Consider the following 12,595-nt stretch of genomic DNA (forward strand, 5'->3'; position numbering starts at 1 on the left):
CTGGGGCTGAGCCTGGGGGAGGCATTTGGCCAGGAAGGCTGACGCCACCCTCCCAGTGAGCAGCCCCATCTGCCTTGAAAGGCCTCATGTCTGGGCTCAGCACATCTGGAGGGGGCAGGGATGGGGTTTAAGGCTGCCTGTTTGGGGGTACCAAAGCCCCAAACCCTTCTGAACTGGCATGGGGACTCTTACTTTGCTGGCTGAAGCCCCTGACTAAGACAGTCAGACCACACCCCCTCTCCCCAGCAGGGACCCCACACTGTCCCCTCCTGGAGCCACAGGCTCTGTGGGTTCCAAAGCACAAAGCTTCTGGTGGGCCAGAAAGCTCCTCACTGGGTGTTTTCCGTTTCCAGGGTGAGTGGACAGCTTCTGCATTCGGTGGGCAGGGATGGGGAAGCGGACCCTCTGAGAGCAGTTCCGTCAGCCCGGATATAAGAGGAAATCTGGAGGCTGGTGGCATTTGGAGCTGGGATTGATTTCCCCATATCCTTTCATAAATGTCCTTTACAGTTTTAGGAGGACTATTCTTCCCTGATAAATGCCCCAGCGCTCACCTAAGAGACCAAGGAGGCTCCCAGTTTCAGGGAATTTAGCACCGGCTGGATTCAAGTTTGCCTCTGGAGTTCGGCCCTGCCACGGGGTGCCTTAGGCAGATTTTCTCGGCACGGTCGTCGGAAGCCCCATGTGTCCTTCTGAGGCTAGATATAGAAGCTGGACCTCTGAGCTGGTCATTCCCGGCGTGTTAGAATCAGCCACCGGGGTCTTCCTCTCCACGGCCATTTCAGCTGACAGCAGGCAACAAGGCATTTGGCTGTTTGGCGTCTGTTAACCCTGGTCTGCTAGCTTCCCAGCCAGGTGGGACCAACCGATCTTTTCCTGCCTTCAGGACAGGAGGTCTGATGGTTAACCCTTCATTCCCACACACTGCTTCTCTCTGAGGATCAGTTACTCAGAGCACCAGTTCCCGTAACCAGGCACGCACACAGGTGCAAGCCCAGAATGAGCTTCTGTTTGATGGAAACAGACTAGATGGTCACTGGCAGCCAGTCAGGAGCCCATGGCCCTGGAGGGAGGGTGGGAAGGTCAGGCTCCAAGGGACCCCAGGGACCCCCATCACAGCCGGAGCCACAACAGAGCACCATTCGGGGCAGGAAGCCCTGTGGCCCCCAGGGGGTGCTTGAAGAACCACCAGCTCTGCCGAGGAGCCAGAGGTCTAGACCCTGGAATGAAGCTCGCTCTGGAACTGCTGAGCCGGGCCCTCAGCCAGCAGTCGGGGCTGTGGGTCGGGGGCGGCGGTACCGGCACACCTGTTTCGTAGAGCAGGTTGCAGAGCCGGGCTTTCCACCAAGACCCGCTATTTTGGGTTGGGGTTCCGGTGCTGGACAGAGAATAGCGAAACACCCCATCTGCAGCCACCGAGAGGGCCCGGCCAGCACAGCACAGTGGGCTTCGGCGGTGGAGCCCACCTGAGTCTGTGAGAAACACAGGAGGTGAAACCGAGGGGTCCTGGTCCATCTCTTCTCTCTGAGGTTTCAATACCAGGGAGACAACAGCTGTTGGAGGGGGTAAAAATAAGTATAGCAGGGGGCACCTGGATTTGAACCAGGGACCTCTTGATCTGCAGTCAAATGCTCTACCCCTGAGCTATACCCCCACTTGCTCATAGGTGTCTAATAAGCACTCTAATCCTGCAGAGCCACACCCTGACCGTCACCTTGAGATGAGTTCTTGGTAGTACTCTCCATCCTACACGCCCAGAAGCATGTCCTACCTGCTACGCCCACCCCTGCCTCTTACCTCTACTTAGAGCCAGGGTTCCTCCTACGCTCAGCCCCTGGAGGTAGGCACTGGCCTTGAAAACATTAAAGATTGCCACTAGAACATTCTGGACTCATCTAGAAGAGCAGAACTCAGAAATCGCTGCTCAACAGACCCTCTGAGGTTAGGGTTGGAAGGGCTGAGAAAAGTCAAAGTTCTTGGGCCCCACCTGGGAAGCCCTAAACCAGACTCTCTGGGAAGGGGACAAGGGACAACGGGAGTTTCTAACAAGCTCCTGATGATTTTGGAGCGATCAATTTACTTTGTGCCCTGCATGGCATAGATCTGGAAAACAAAAACAAAGACAGTCACTAAAATCATGCCTCCAAAACTTGGTTTAATGACGAGTTACTACTAGGATCCATGTGTATGATTAAACGCCTCTTTGCGCTAAACTGGGCAGATGAACTATCCCCTTCATCTCTCTTCTTTTGTCCCTTATTCTGTTTGTTGCCTCTTTCCCTGTGTCAGACAGACGGTGTGACCTGAAGAGAGGGTGGAAAGCGTGGAAAGGCAGTGAGGTGGGAAGGACAGACTCAGGGTCATCGGAGGCCAGACCCAGGACAGGGTGATTGCAGATGTGTGGTCAGAACAAGAGGAAGGGCCACCAGGTGACACATAGACTTGAACCAGGGACTACTTGATATGCGGTCAGAGGCTCTTCCCCCAGAACCCTGCCCCCTTATCGGTCTGGGCGTTGCTGATGGGCCCCGTGTCGCCTGTGAGCCATTGCACACGGTAACTCCTCATCTCTAGGGAACTAGGGGGAACTGACTGACTAACCCGCATCCAGATGGACCTCTGTCTGACTCTGAACTTCCTCTGTCCTTCTCCAGAGACTTCTAGAAATCTTTCCTGCACGGCCACCTCCTCAGTCTCCTCAGGGGACACGAATCACCTTTTACACTGTAGCCACTAAGATAGGTATCCAAAGAGCCTTTTTAAAATCGGCATGAAAAAGTAATCATTCCTTTTACTGTTAAACACATCATAGAAGAATAGTTTCATCTTTGTAAGAAAGTGATATGCAAATTATAAACATGTTATCTCTGAAATGACCTATTTGCTTTTCTCCACACAAGTTAGTTTTGCTTTAAAAAAAAAAAAAAAAAGGCAACAACCCCAATCATCTCTGTCCTTAAACAAGAGATGGTTTTATCCTGAAAAGAGACTGATTCCAACAAGATTCGAAATGGGCAGGTGGAGACGGGTCCCAGCTACCCCCCAATCCCACCTGCTCCCTTCCTGATTATATTGAACCAAGGACCCTGTGTCCAGAGTGGTGATCTCAGAGCACAGGGACATCCAGATTCAGGATATCTGACGTCATTTTGGTGGCTCCAGTGGTTTTCTTATTTGAAACAGTTTTTGCATCTCTGTAGAACTAGATGGATGTTTCTTACAAAGCTTCTGTACCTCATCCACCAGGCCAGTCCAAGGATGTCATCACGCCGCATTCCAATGGCTAGAAAGCAAGAAGAAGGTGAAGGCAGTTTTATCAGCTGGTCTTTTTCAGCAAATTGTCTTTTTTAATTTCAGAAAAGAGCTCATTGGAAACACATCACAGAATTGCTAGGAAGCAGAAGGATATGGCTCGGGAAGGGCTTGGCCATGTCGACTCATGGCAAGAAGCCAGAGTGGAATTCCATCCACATGACCCAGAATCAGCTACTCTGGGCGCTTTGTCTCCTGTCCATGGCTGGAATCCCGAGGAGAACATCTACATGAAATTCCTGCCTACCTCCAAGGTATAGAAGGTCGTAGACTTCCGTTCTACCAGCCTGTATCCACGGAAAACTGGGATGTTATTAGGAAGGGAGATGGGTTGGGAAGCCAGAAACAATTCCTACATGTCCTCAACACCAGTTTTTATGGAAACATTTGCACCAGCAAATATATAGGAATGACCAAGGAAATAGTTGTTGTCACATCTGAACATGTGAGAGAAAGGAGCTTTAAGAGTTCAGGGTTTTCCTGTTCTCTGTCTTCTGCTGAGGCGTCTGCTAAATATCCCCTTGACTAAGGAACAGGGCTGTTTCTCTTCCTACAAAGCTCAACTCATTATTGAATAAAAAGCAGAAAGGCTAGATCATCATATACATTCAAATGGGAAATATCAAAGTGCGCGCGTGTGTGTGTGTGTGTGTGTATGTGTGTGTGTGTATCTATGTGTGTGTGTGTATCTATGTGTATGTCCTTCAGGGGGAAATTTACTCCAAGAAGGGCTGGTACTCAAAAGTATTTAGCCATTGCTACAGCATGGACACTGACCAATCAGAGAAGACATCGGCCATAAACAGCCATTAAATGACCACCGGAAGGATAAGCTGCCTCCAATCCATGGTCAATTGAATCTGTGTGATTGATCAATCAGCTCATTGACCACTGAGAGCCCCTGGGTTCTCGGATTTCCAGCCCAGAAGAATCCCCTGGATTTCTACTTTCTTCTATCCCAAGCACGGCAAGAAATCCTACATCCACCCCACTTTCTTTAAGGTCTTTTGCCTGCAACCGACTCCAAATGTTGTATCAGCCTAGACACATTGTTGCAGAGACAGGAACTGGCTCTGCCTATGGGAAAAGATGAGACCATCCTTGTCTAGGTGGCAGGAAGCCCGCAGCACGGAAGGGAAGGTTCAAGAGGCAGGGGCAATCCAAGGGGACTCCGCCTGCTGGGTTCTCAGCCAGCCATTAGGGAGCTGCTGGACGATGCCTGAGCTCTGCCAACCCTGGAATTTGTGTCACTCAGTCTGAGTGCAGTGTGAGTCAGGAGCACCTGTTTGGCCAGAAATACTATGGGGGAAAAGGGAGAAAATAGCCTTTCATTCTGTAGCCACAAGCAGAGCCATTTCTTCCAGCAGGGCTCACACAATGGGGGAATCCTCAAAAGATGGAAAGAGGGTTCAAAGTTTGGGAGGGAAAAAGAATTGGAATCAGGGACCTCTAGGTTGTCAATTAAGCACTTTTCTTGGTCTCATCTAATAAGCGTGTTTTAATTCTGAACTTTAATGCGGAGTCGAGTTATTAGTTATGGGCTGTCACCATACCTCGCCGGACTGTGACCGTGCGTTCTGTCACCATGCTACCATGGCCACATTCTCTTACCTCTGCACCCTGGCTACTCCCTGGGCTCTAAGCCCACCTCTTACAATTCCCTCAGTCCTGGGAGGAAGGCACTAACTTGAAAAATCATTGATGTTTAACACCAGAACGTTGTTTAAAATGACATAGTATTGGGGCGCCTGGGTGGCTCAGTGGGTAAAGCCTCCGCCTTCAGCTCAAGTCATGATCCCAAGGTCCTGGGATTGAGCCCCGCATCTGGCTCTCTGCTCAGCGGGGAACCTGCTTCCGCCTCTCTCTCTCTGCCTGCCTTTCAGCCTACTTGCGATCTGTCTGTCAAATAAATAAATAAAATCTTTTAAAAAAATGACATAGTATTGTAAATTCCAAAATAATTTTCCAGCTACTTGGAATGCCTGGATGGTACCATCAAATTTAGCAGGAGGGATGTGCCTCCCCAAAACAGAAGCTCCCAGGCACCTCCTCGGCCCTATAAATCCTAATTCCTACAGCTGACTTGTATTTTTACTAAGGTTCCTAAGTAATTCCGGTGCAGACAGGCTGGGTAGCTCCTGATCATAACGTAAGCTTTAAGGAGTAAGAAACTTCTGACACACACATCATTAACGACAGTACCATGATATGTGCTGTGCCCCAGAAATCACTTGGGGAAACTGACACAGATCCAGGGAGGTTGCTGATGTAGATGACTTTACTATGAGCAGGACCCTAAATGAGGTTACCTATTTGCACTTGGCAATAAGGTGAAACACCTACAGGGGGCACCTGGATTTGAACCAGGGACCTCTTGATCTGCAGTCAAATGCTCTACCCCTGAGCTATACCCCCTTGCTAGAGTCATGCTCCTCTTTAGCATAGTTCACCTGCACTGCCACAGCCAAGCATTACATAGTGCGCTGGACATTCTATTCTCTTTTGGTCCACCCGTGAAACCGGCAAGCCCACCACAAACTGGCTGGAGACCACCCTCTGGCCAGGAGTTGGCCGTTCTGTTCCCCAGAGACCCTCCCTTGTCTAACAGCGCTCTTCCACTCTGCAGCCCCAAGCCCAACTCCTTGGGTAAACTGCAGTGTCCTCCCCTCCCCTCCCTCAGTAGGTGGGAGGGGGAAGGGAGAGGAAGTGTAAGAATCTTGCCTGGATTAGCTACGTGCACAATGATATTTCATAACAAATCATCCCCAACTCAGATGCGTGCCACAATAAGCCTTTATTTTCATGTCCATAGGTCAGCAAAATGCGTGGCAATCAGTGGATCTAGTCTGGTGTTGACCTGGAGATCCTGCTTCAAGCCGAGGGTCCATCTGGGCTTGGATCCTTGATGTGAATCGTGCTCAGGTTTGCTCCAAGTCTGTTTATTCCTGGATCCAAGTCGGAAGAGTGGCAGCTCGCAGGGAGACTTTTCTCCCGGGAATGGCAGAACTGCAAACAAATCCTGCCCAGCTACGCAAGCAGGTTTCCAGCCTCAGCTTGTGATCCAGGCGCTAACACCCCATCAGTGATAGCGGGGCTCAGCACCCAGCCCGACATCAAGGGCAAGGAAATCTGTTCCGCTTCTACTGGGAGCATCTGAAAAGTCTTGTGGCAAAGGGCTCACACAGAATAAGTTCAGAACTGGGGCCAACATTTTAATCCACTGTGGTCTGCCCTCTTGGTCATAATTACTTAATCTCTCCTGCACGCTTAACATACTCAGCTTTATCTCAAGGCCCCCGAAGCCTCATTCAGTCAAAGTCCAGGATCCTATGATCTGCACTAGATCCAGGGGAAGCCTCTCTTGATTTAGAGATCTATAAGCTTAAAAAAACGAATTACCTATCACTCACACACCCAAAATCCAATGATGGTACAGGAGTAGACTTCAGGGCACTAAAGCCTTTTACATTCAAAGACTGGTCACGATGGGAAACACACGGTCATAGAAACTGGTTCACAGAAATCGAAAAGCTAGACAAATGTGGCTGTGTTCCTCTCTTACCTCTTGCTCCAGCCAGAGCCCCCCTTCTGGATCCCAGTGTCAGTATTTGTCAGGCTTTTCACAGTAATATTGTCTAAGAAACCACCCCAAATTCAGCATGATTAGGCTCTGGTTCTGCCGTGTCAGGACAGCTCCCCATCCACTGTTCTGCCTGAGTCTGAGGAGTCTTCCTTTTCCTTCAGGCTTCTCTGCAATTTTTGAAGGGATCGTTGGAAAATATGTCCTTTTTGGTGGCTGAGCATTCTTCCCAACTTGCTTCTCCCTATAGAATGCTGGAAGCCCAGGTCCTTTTACTTCCCAGTCTTCGTTTCTTTTCATCCAGGCTAGTAATGCTTTTGACAGCACAGTTCTCTCAAGCAACCTGTGGGTTTTCTATTTATTTGACTCCCTGGGCCAAAAGCTACACGATTGCAATTGTTTTCGGACATTTGCTCTGCCTCCAGCACAAGGATAAGTATTTGGGCATATTCTGAGTCCATGAGTACATTAAGCTCGATCTGGTTTGAGGCTATGTTTTACGAGAAGGCTCTGGAGTTAGTCTTTTTCCTAAAGTGATGTAATAACGGCCTCACCTCTCTTTTGGAGAGGATGGTTTCATTTTTCTGACCATGCAGTTACGAGCTACCTAGATTGCCTCTAAATTCTGACTGCAAACCAGGAAGTTCTCTTCTGAACTCAAATCTTTCTCTGTGGGACCTTATCAAAAACAGCCTATAATCGCTCAGATATTCAATATTTTTCCTTGAAACATCCTATCCCACCCACTACAAGTTCAAGGACACGTTCTGCCTTCCAGGTTCCCGTGCGCCTCTGATCGCCCTGTCGGTAATCGTTTCCCATTTCCTCAGCTGATTCTGACAGTTCTCTCGTACCCGTTGCTTGACTGCCAAGGCATGCCCTGTACTTCAGGCCTTTTTATAGGAGGCGCCCCCTTCTGTATGTCAATTTTAGTATTTGCCAGTCGAATCCACAATAGTGTCGTGAAACAAGCCGCCCCAAACCGGTGACACACAACAATGGGCATTTACTGTCATGCCCACGGGGCAGAATATTGAATATGAATCAGTTGATCTAGGCTGGGCTGGGCTGGATAGGTTCGCTTCAAGCTGCGGGTCCGGCCGGCCTCGGCTCTGCTAGATGAGTTGGGCTGGAGATGCGGCCGTGTGTGCTCATTGCTGGGGTCCAGGCGGAAGGGGCAACGGCTCGCACGAGGAACACATCTCATGGTAATAAGAGAAGCCCCTGAGGACAAACCTACCCTTGCAAGCTGATCTCAAGCCCCTAGCCTGCATACACCCGCTAACATCCTGTTGCCCCAAACAAGTCACACGCACACAGCTACCGAGTTTTTGGACTCTCGGGTCCAAATTCAGGCCCGCATGCCCGCCCTGCGATAACCGACCGGTTTCTAGAAGCGTTTCTCCTGTAATGTGAACAGCTGTCAGTAGAGGGCGCTGGAGGGATGTTGCGGGAGAAAAGGGGATTGTCTCCCTAATTTCGGCTACGTGTTGTTGTTGTTGGTGGTGTTTTTTTGTTTTTGGTTTTTCCATCCCCTTCCCCTTGGTCTCCGCTGCATGGTTGGTCAGAGGTGTGGGTGCGTGAGGACCCAGCCAGGCACCCAGAGAAAGAAGTCCCACCACGGCGATCTGGCAGCCCTGGCTGGGCGGGCGACCCCCACCACCCCCGCCCCCCGCCCCCCGCGGGGCCCTCCCAACTCCGCCTACGCACCTGCGTGTGCCCTCCAGCCCCGCTCGTCTTGCCCCGCAGAGGTCTGGTCCCCGAGCCCTCCAGGCGCCTTTGCTGCGCGCTCCAGACCTCTCGCCTCCTGGTGCCTCTCCTGTGCCCAAGAGGTTTGCTTGCTGCTTGCCCGGAGACCGTGAATAGGTCAGGTTGCTGCAACCACACCTTCCCCCGGGATCTACTCCCAGCTTTGGGGAGGGGTCCCCCTTCCAAATTTGTCCTTTGGGTTCCTCTCCTCTCGGATAACTTTGTGGAGATTTCTTTGCACCTGTGTGGTTACTCTTTTCACAACACAATAATTCTTTATATTAAACTTCCCACTTAAGTTACTGTGTGGTTTTGTCTCCTGGTTGGTGCAGATTGATCCCTACGATGGAGCCCAGAGCAATGGGGTGCAGAGCGCGCTCACCTCTGGGAGTGAAACGGAAAAGTCACCAGCGAAAGCCGCAGAAAGCGGGAGGTGAAGAATCGCGGCCAATGGGTCAACCTGCCACTTCAGTATGCCAGGGGACAAAAGCCACCCGAGACAGGGCCTGGGGGAAAGTGGGGGAAAGCGGCAGGGAGGGCGTCCCATGACATTAAATAGATCATGGTACCTCCGTGTTTGGCAATAAAGCAAAGGTCCAGCAGGGGGCACCCGGATTTGAACCGGGGACCTCTTGATCTGCAGTCAAATGCTCTACCCCTGAGCTATACCCCCTTCTGCGAGGTTGGCTCCTCTTTACATTACTTCACCTGTGACGCCGCACCCAAGCGTTCCAGAGCCCCCCGCGAGTTCTAGTCGTCGCTGGTAGGCCTACGAAACTAGCAGGCCCAGCAGAACCTCACCAGGGACCACCCTGTGGCCGGGAGGCCGCCTTCCCGTTCCCCAGAGACTCTCTCATGTCCAATAGGCGCTTTTCCTCTAGAGCCGCGTCTGAACTGCAGGAGGCACCAGGTTTCGGCGGGACCCCGCACCCCATCCTTCCTTCCTTCCCTCCTCTCTGAGCTCCACCTGCTCGGCTCCATCGACCCCTGCCTGTGACCCCACCCTCACCCCTCCCTCCCTCCCAGCTCGCAGACCTTCACCAGTCCTTCCCACAAGGCATCGGGGCAGTAACCGAAGGGGAGGTTACCTGACATCAGAGACTGGTGAGGTTCACTTTGCGGAGACCACCGGGGACACTGGGCTATGCAGTGGGAGAGAGGGTAGAAAAGGGGAGATTTCCTCGTTTCTGTGCAGCTTACCTACAACATTCCTTTGTTGCACAGGTAACCTGCTTCACTTCAAAAACGTAATGTAAACTCAAAATAAGTATTCCAGCGAGAACAAAGCAGCGCCCCATCCAGGAGGTTCCTAACATAACCAGCTGGCTTCCACGTTGCTGGCTGCTTGCCCGGCCTCTAAAACACCATCTTTTTATTAGGGGATGTAATTGGAACGTTAGGCACCCTTCCCTGGCATAGCCAGGTTCCGGTGGGGGCGGGACACACAATCCATTTGGTGGAGCTGGCTCCTAGCCTCCATGCCTGGAGTGTTGACCTTTGTTTCTGAGTCCATTGAATAAGCGCCAAGTGGGTGCAACGATCCCACTCTTTTCTGATTAGTGTCCTACCTTTCACGCATGAGACAAGGATACTGCTCCTTTAACTGACATTGTAACTCAGTAACCTGCAGGATCAAACCCCACATTTGGTTGGAGGCCTTTTCGGTTACTCAGGGGTAAGAGATAAGTCTCTCTGCACTTAGCACCGGCTGGAGTAGAAGGTTTACATGTTTGAGTTTCATTGTCTTTGAGTTCCCGTGCCAACAGAATTAGCCGCTCTACTGTAGAGTGCTTCCTGGTGTTCTCTGGTAATTTAGTATATTGGGGCTTGGCCCTCCCTGGGCACTTCCTTCCAGGTGACCTAGACAATAGTCAACTTCCCTCCTTGGTCACTGTGTCAATGACTGCCAGGTTCCAATTCCTGAATAACCGGCCAGATGGTCACTGCTTTTAGCCTCAACCAGACCAGAAAACCGACACCATGTTCCCCTCACTTCCTGCACGTGACTTCTAGTATCAGTTTTCACACTGCCAGCATTCTGTCTCCCAAACAGAAACTGATAATGGCTACTCGAAGCAAACTAGGAAATGACTGGCATGAAGACAAAAATCTCAGACCACCCAAGGAAACCTAACTATCTACATTCAGAAAACAGGCAGAATTAAAGTGTAGCCAGGGGGTCACGCCTGTTTGAGTCTTTGCCCCAAACAGCATCCTAGTTGGGGGGCTTGTGATGCCCCCACTGCATGGGGCTGCAGCCATTAGCCCCACCACCAATGTCAGAGCTCCCCTGGAATAAATGCCGACTCTTCCTGCCTGTATGACCCTCATTGCGTGTTCCAAGTCTCAATCACGTGCGTGTGAGTGGCTAAGCTTAGGGCATTGCTGGCCTTGGTGGGAGGGCAAAGTCTGGTACTTTTGCCTTTGGTAGTGCAGGGAGGTCCTGGTTTCCACCAGTCACGCACACCTGTGGATCCCCGCCAAATGGAAAGGAATTTCAAATGTTGAGGGTAAGAAAGATAGTTGCATTTCCCTCCTCAGGCCTCCTTCTCTTCCTCCTCCTTTTCTTCCTCCTCCTCTTCTTCCTCTTCCCACTCCTCTTCCTCCTTCTCCTTTTCCTTTTCCAGTGTAGCTAACATCCAGCATTATATCATTTTCAGATGTACAGTACAGTGATTCAACACTTTCCTATATTACTCAGTGCTCATCAAGATAATATACTCTTAATTTCCCTCTTCCCTTCCTGCAGGAAGAGACAGTTACCTGGAATGGCAACAAGTCTAAATAAATATGGCAGCAAGTCCACGCCATGGAATATTATTCAGCCATAAAAAGAAACGAGCTATCAAGCCACAAAAAGACATGGAGGAACCTTAAATGCCTATAGCTAAGTGAAAGATGCTGATCTGGAAAGGCCTCATATAGTATGTTTCCAAATGGATGACATTCCGGAAAAGGCAAAACAGGCACAGTAAATCCTGGTCATCAGGGATTGGCAGGGAGGGGAGAGGAATGACTAGGTGTAGCAGGCTGGATTTTCACAACTCTGAGACTATCCCTATGATGCTAGTTAATTGTGGATATGTGACACTATGCATTCGTCAAAACCCATAAAACCACAGGAACCTTAATGTAAACTCTAGGTGTCAGTTAATAATAATATGTCCATTGATAGTCGCTCACCAGTATTTACAAATGTAGCACATGAGTGCAAGATCTTAACCACAGTGAAACGGGGATGGGGGGAAAGTGAGGGGAGGGGGTATAAGAGAATTCTCAGTACTTTCTGCTCAGTTTTCCTGTCAACCTTCAACTGCTCTAGGAAATAAAGTCCACAACATACATATTTTTTTTTAACAACAGCAGGTGGGGGCTCCCTGGATTAGGGATCAGAGACCACGTGATTGGTGTTCAAAGGACCCACCTAGGAGTCTGGGTGCCTTTCCCCCAGCTGCCCTGTCGGAACTCTAACACAGCAAGTCGCCAACGCCTTCTGTGGGCTTGCCTGAGACCCGTGGGGTCTGCTGCACCAGGACCGGACCCCTTTCCTACCAAGCCTCCTTCTGCACCTGGCAGCTTCTCGGGCCCCTGCCCAGGGCACCTGCTTTGAGAACCAAGCACAGTTAGTTAGGCCAAGAGCCATTTAGAATCGCCCACGTAGTCCTCCCCCAGATGCGCCCGGGGTGGAGCGGGTAGGAGGAAGTGTGGAGGTGCGCGTTGGGGCTCCTGCATCCAGGTCCCCCAGGGCTGAGGTCCAGGGGACATGCGCACGAGCAGCGCCCCCCTGCGGCTGAGCCCATGAGGTCTCGCAGCATCCGTGTGCCCCCAGCCTCCTGCCCCACTTTCTGGAAGCTCAGCCATCCAGAGGAAATAAGCCCAATTTTAAAATCCACCTAATAACAGGTGGGGTGAAACTACTTGGGTGGCCCGTGACGACCGGGAAAGAAAACCAAC

The 12,595-nt window shown here is 50.9% G+C and overlaps 3 non-coding genes across 3 annotated transcripts; all 3 read right to left on the minus strand.

The window, feature by feature from the left end:
- Positions 1-1,582: 1,582 nt before the first annotated feature.
- TRNAC-GCA (transfer RNA cysteine (anticodon GCA)) lies at positions 1,583-1,654 on the minus strand. The gene has a single exon. It is a non-coding gene; the product is annotated as a tRNA-Cys (tRNA).
- Positions 1,655-5,655: 4,001 nt separating this feature from the next.
- Positions 5,656-5,727, minus strand: TRNAC-GCA (transfer RNA cysteine (anticodon GCA)). Its single transcript has one exon. It is a non-coding gene; the product is annotated as a tRNA-Cys (tRNA).
- Positions 5,728-9,242: 3,515 nt separating this feature from the next.
- TRNAC-GCA (transfer RNA cysteine (anticodon GCA)) lies at positions 9,243-9,314 on the minus strand. Its single transcript has one exon. It is a non-coding gene; the product is annotated as a tRNA-Cys (tRNA).
- Between the last annotated feature and the right edge of the window lie 3,281 nt (positions 9,315-12,595).

The sequence above is a fragment of the Lutra lutra genome, chromosome 11 (genome assembly GCF_902655055.1).
Source record: "Lutra lutra chromosome 11, mLutLut1.2, whole genome shotgun sequence".
Taxonomy (NCBI): domain Eukaryota; kingdom Metazoa; phylum Chordata; class Mammalia; order Carnivora; family Mustelidae; genus Lutra; species Lutra lutra.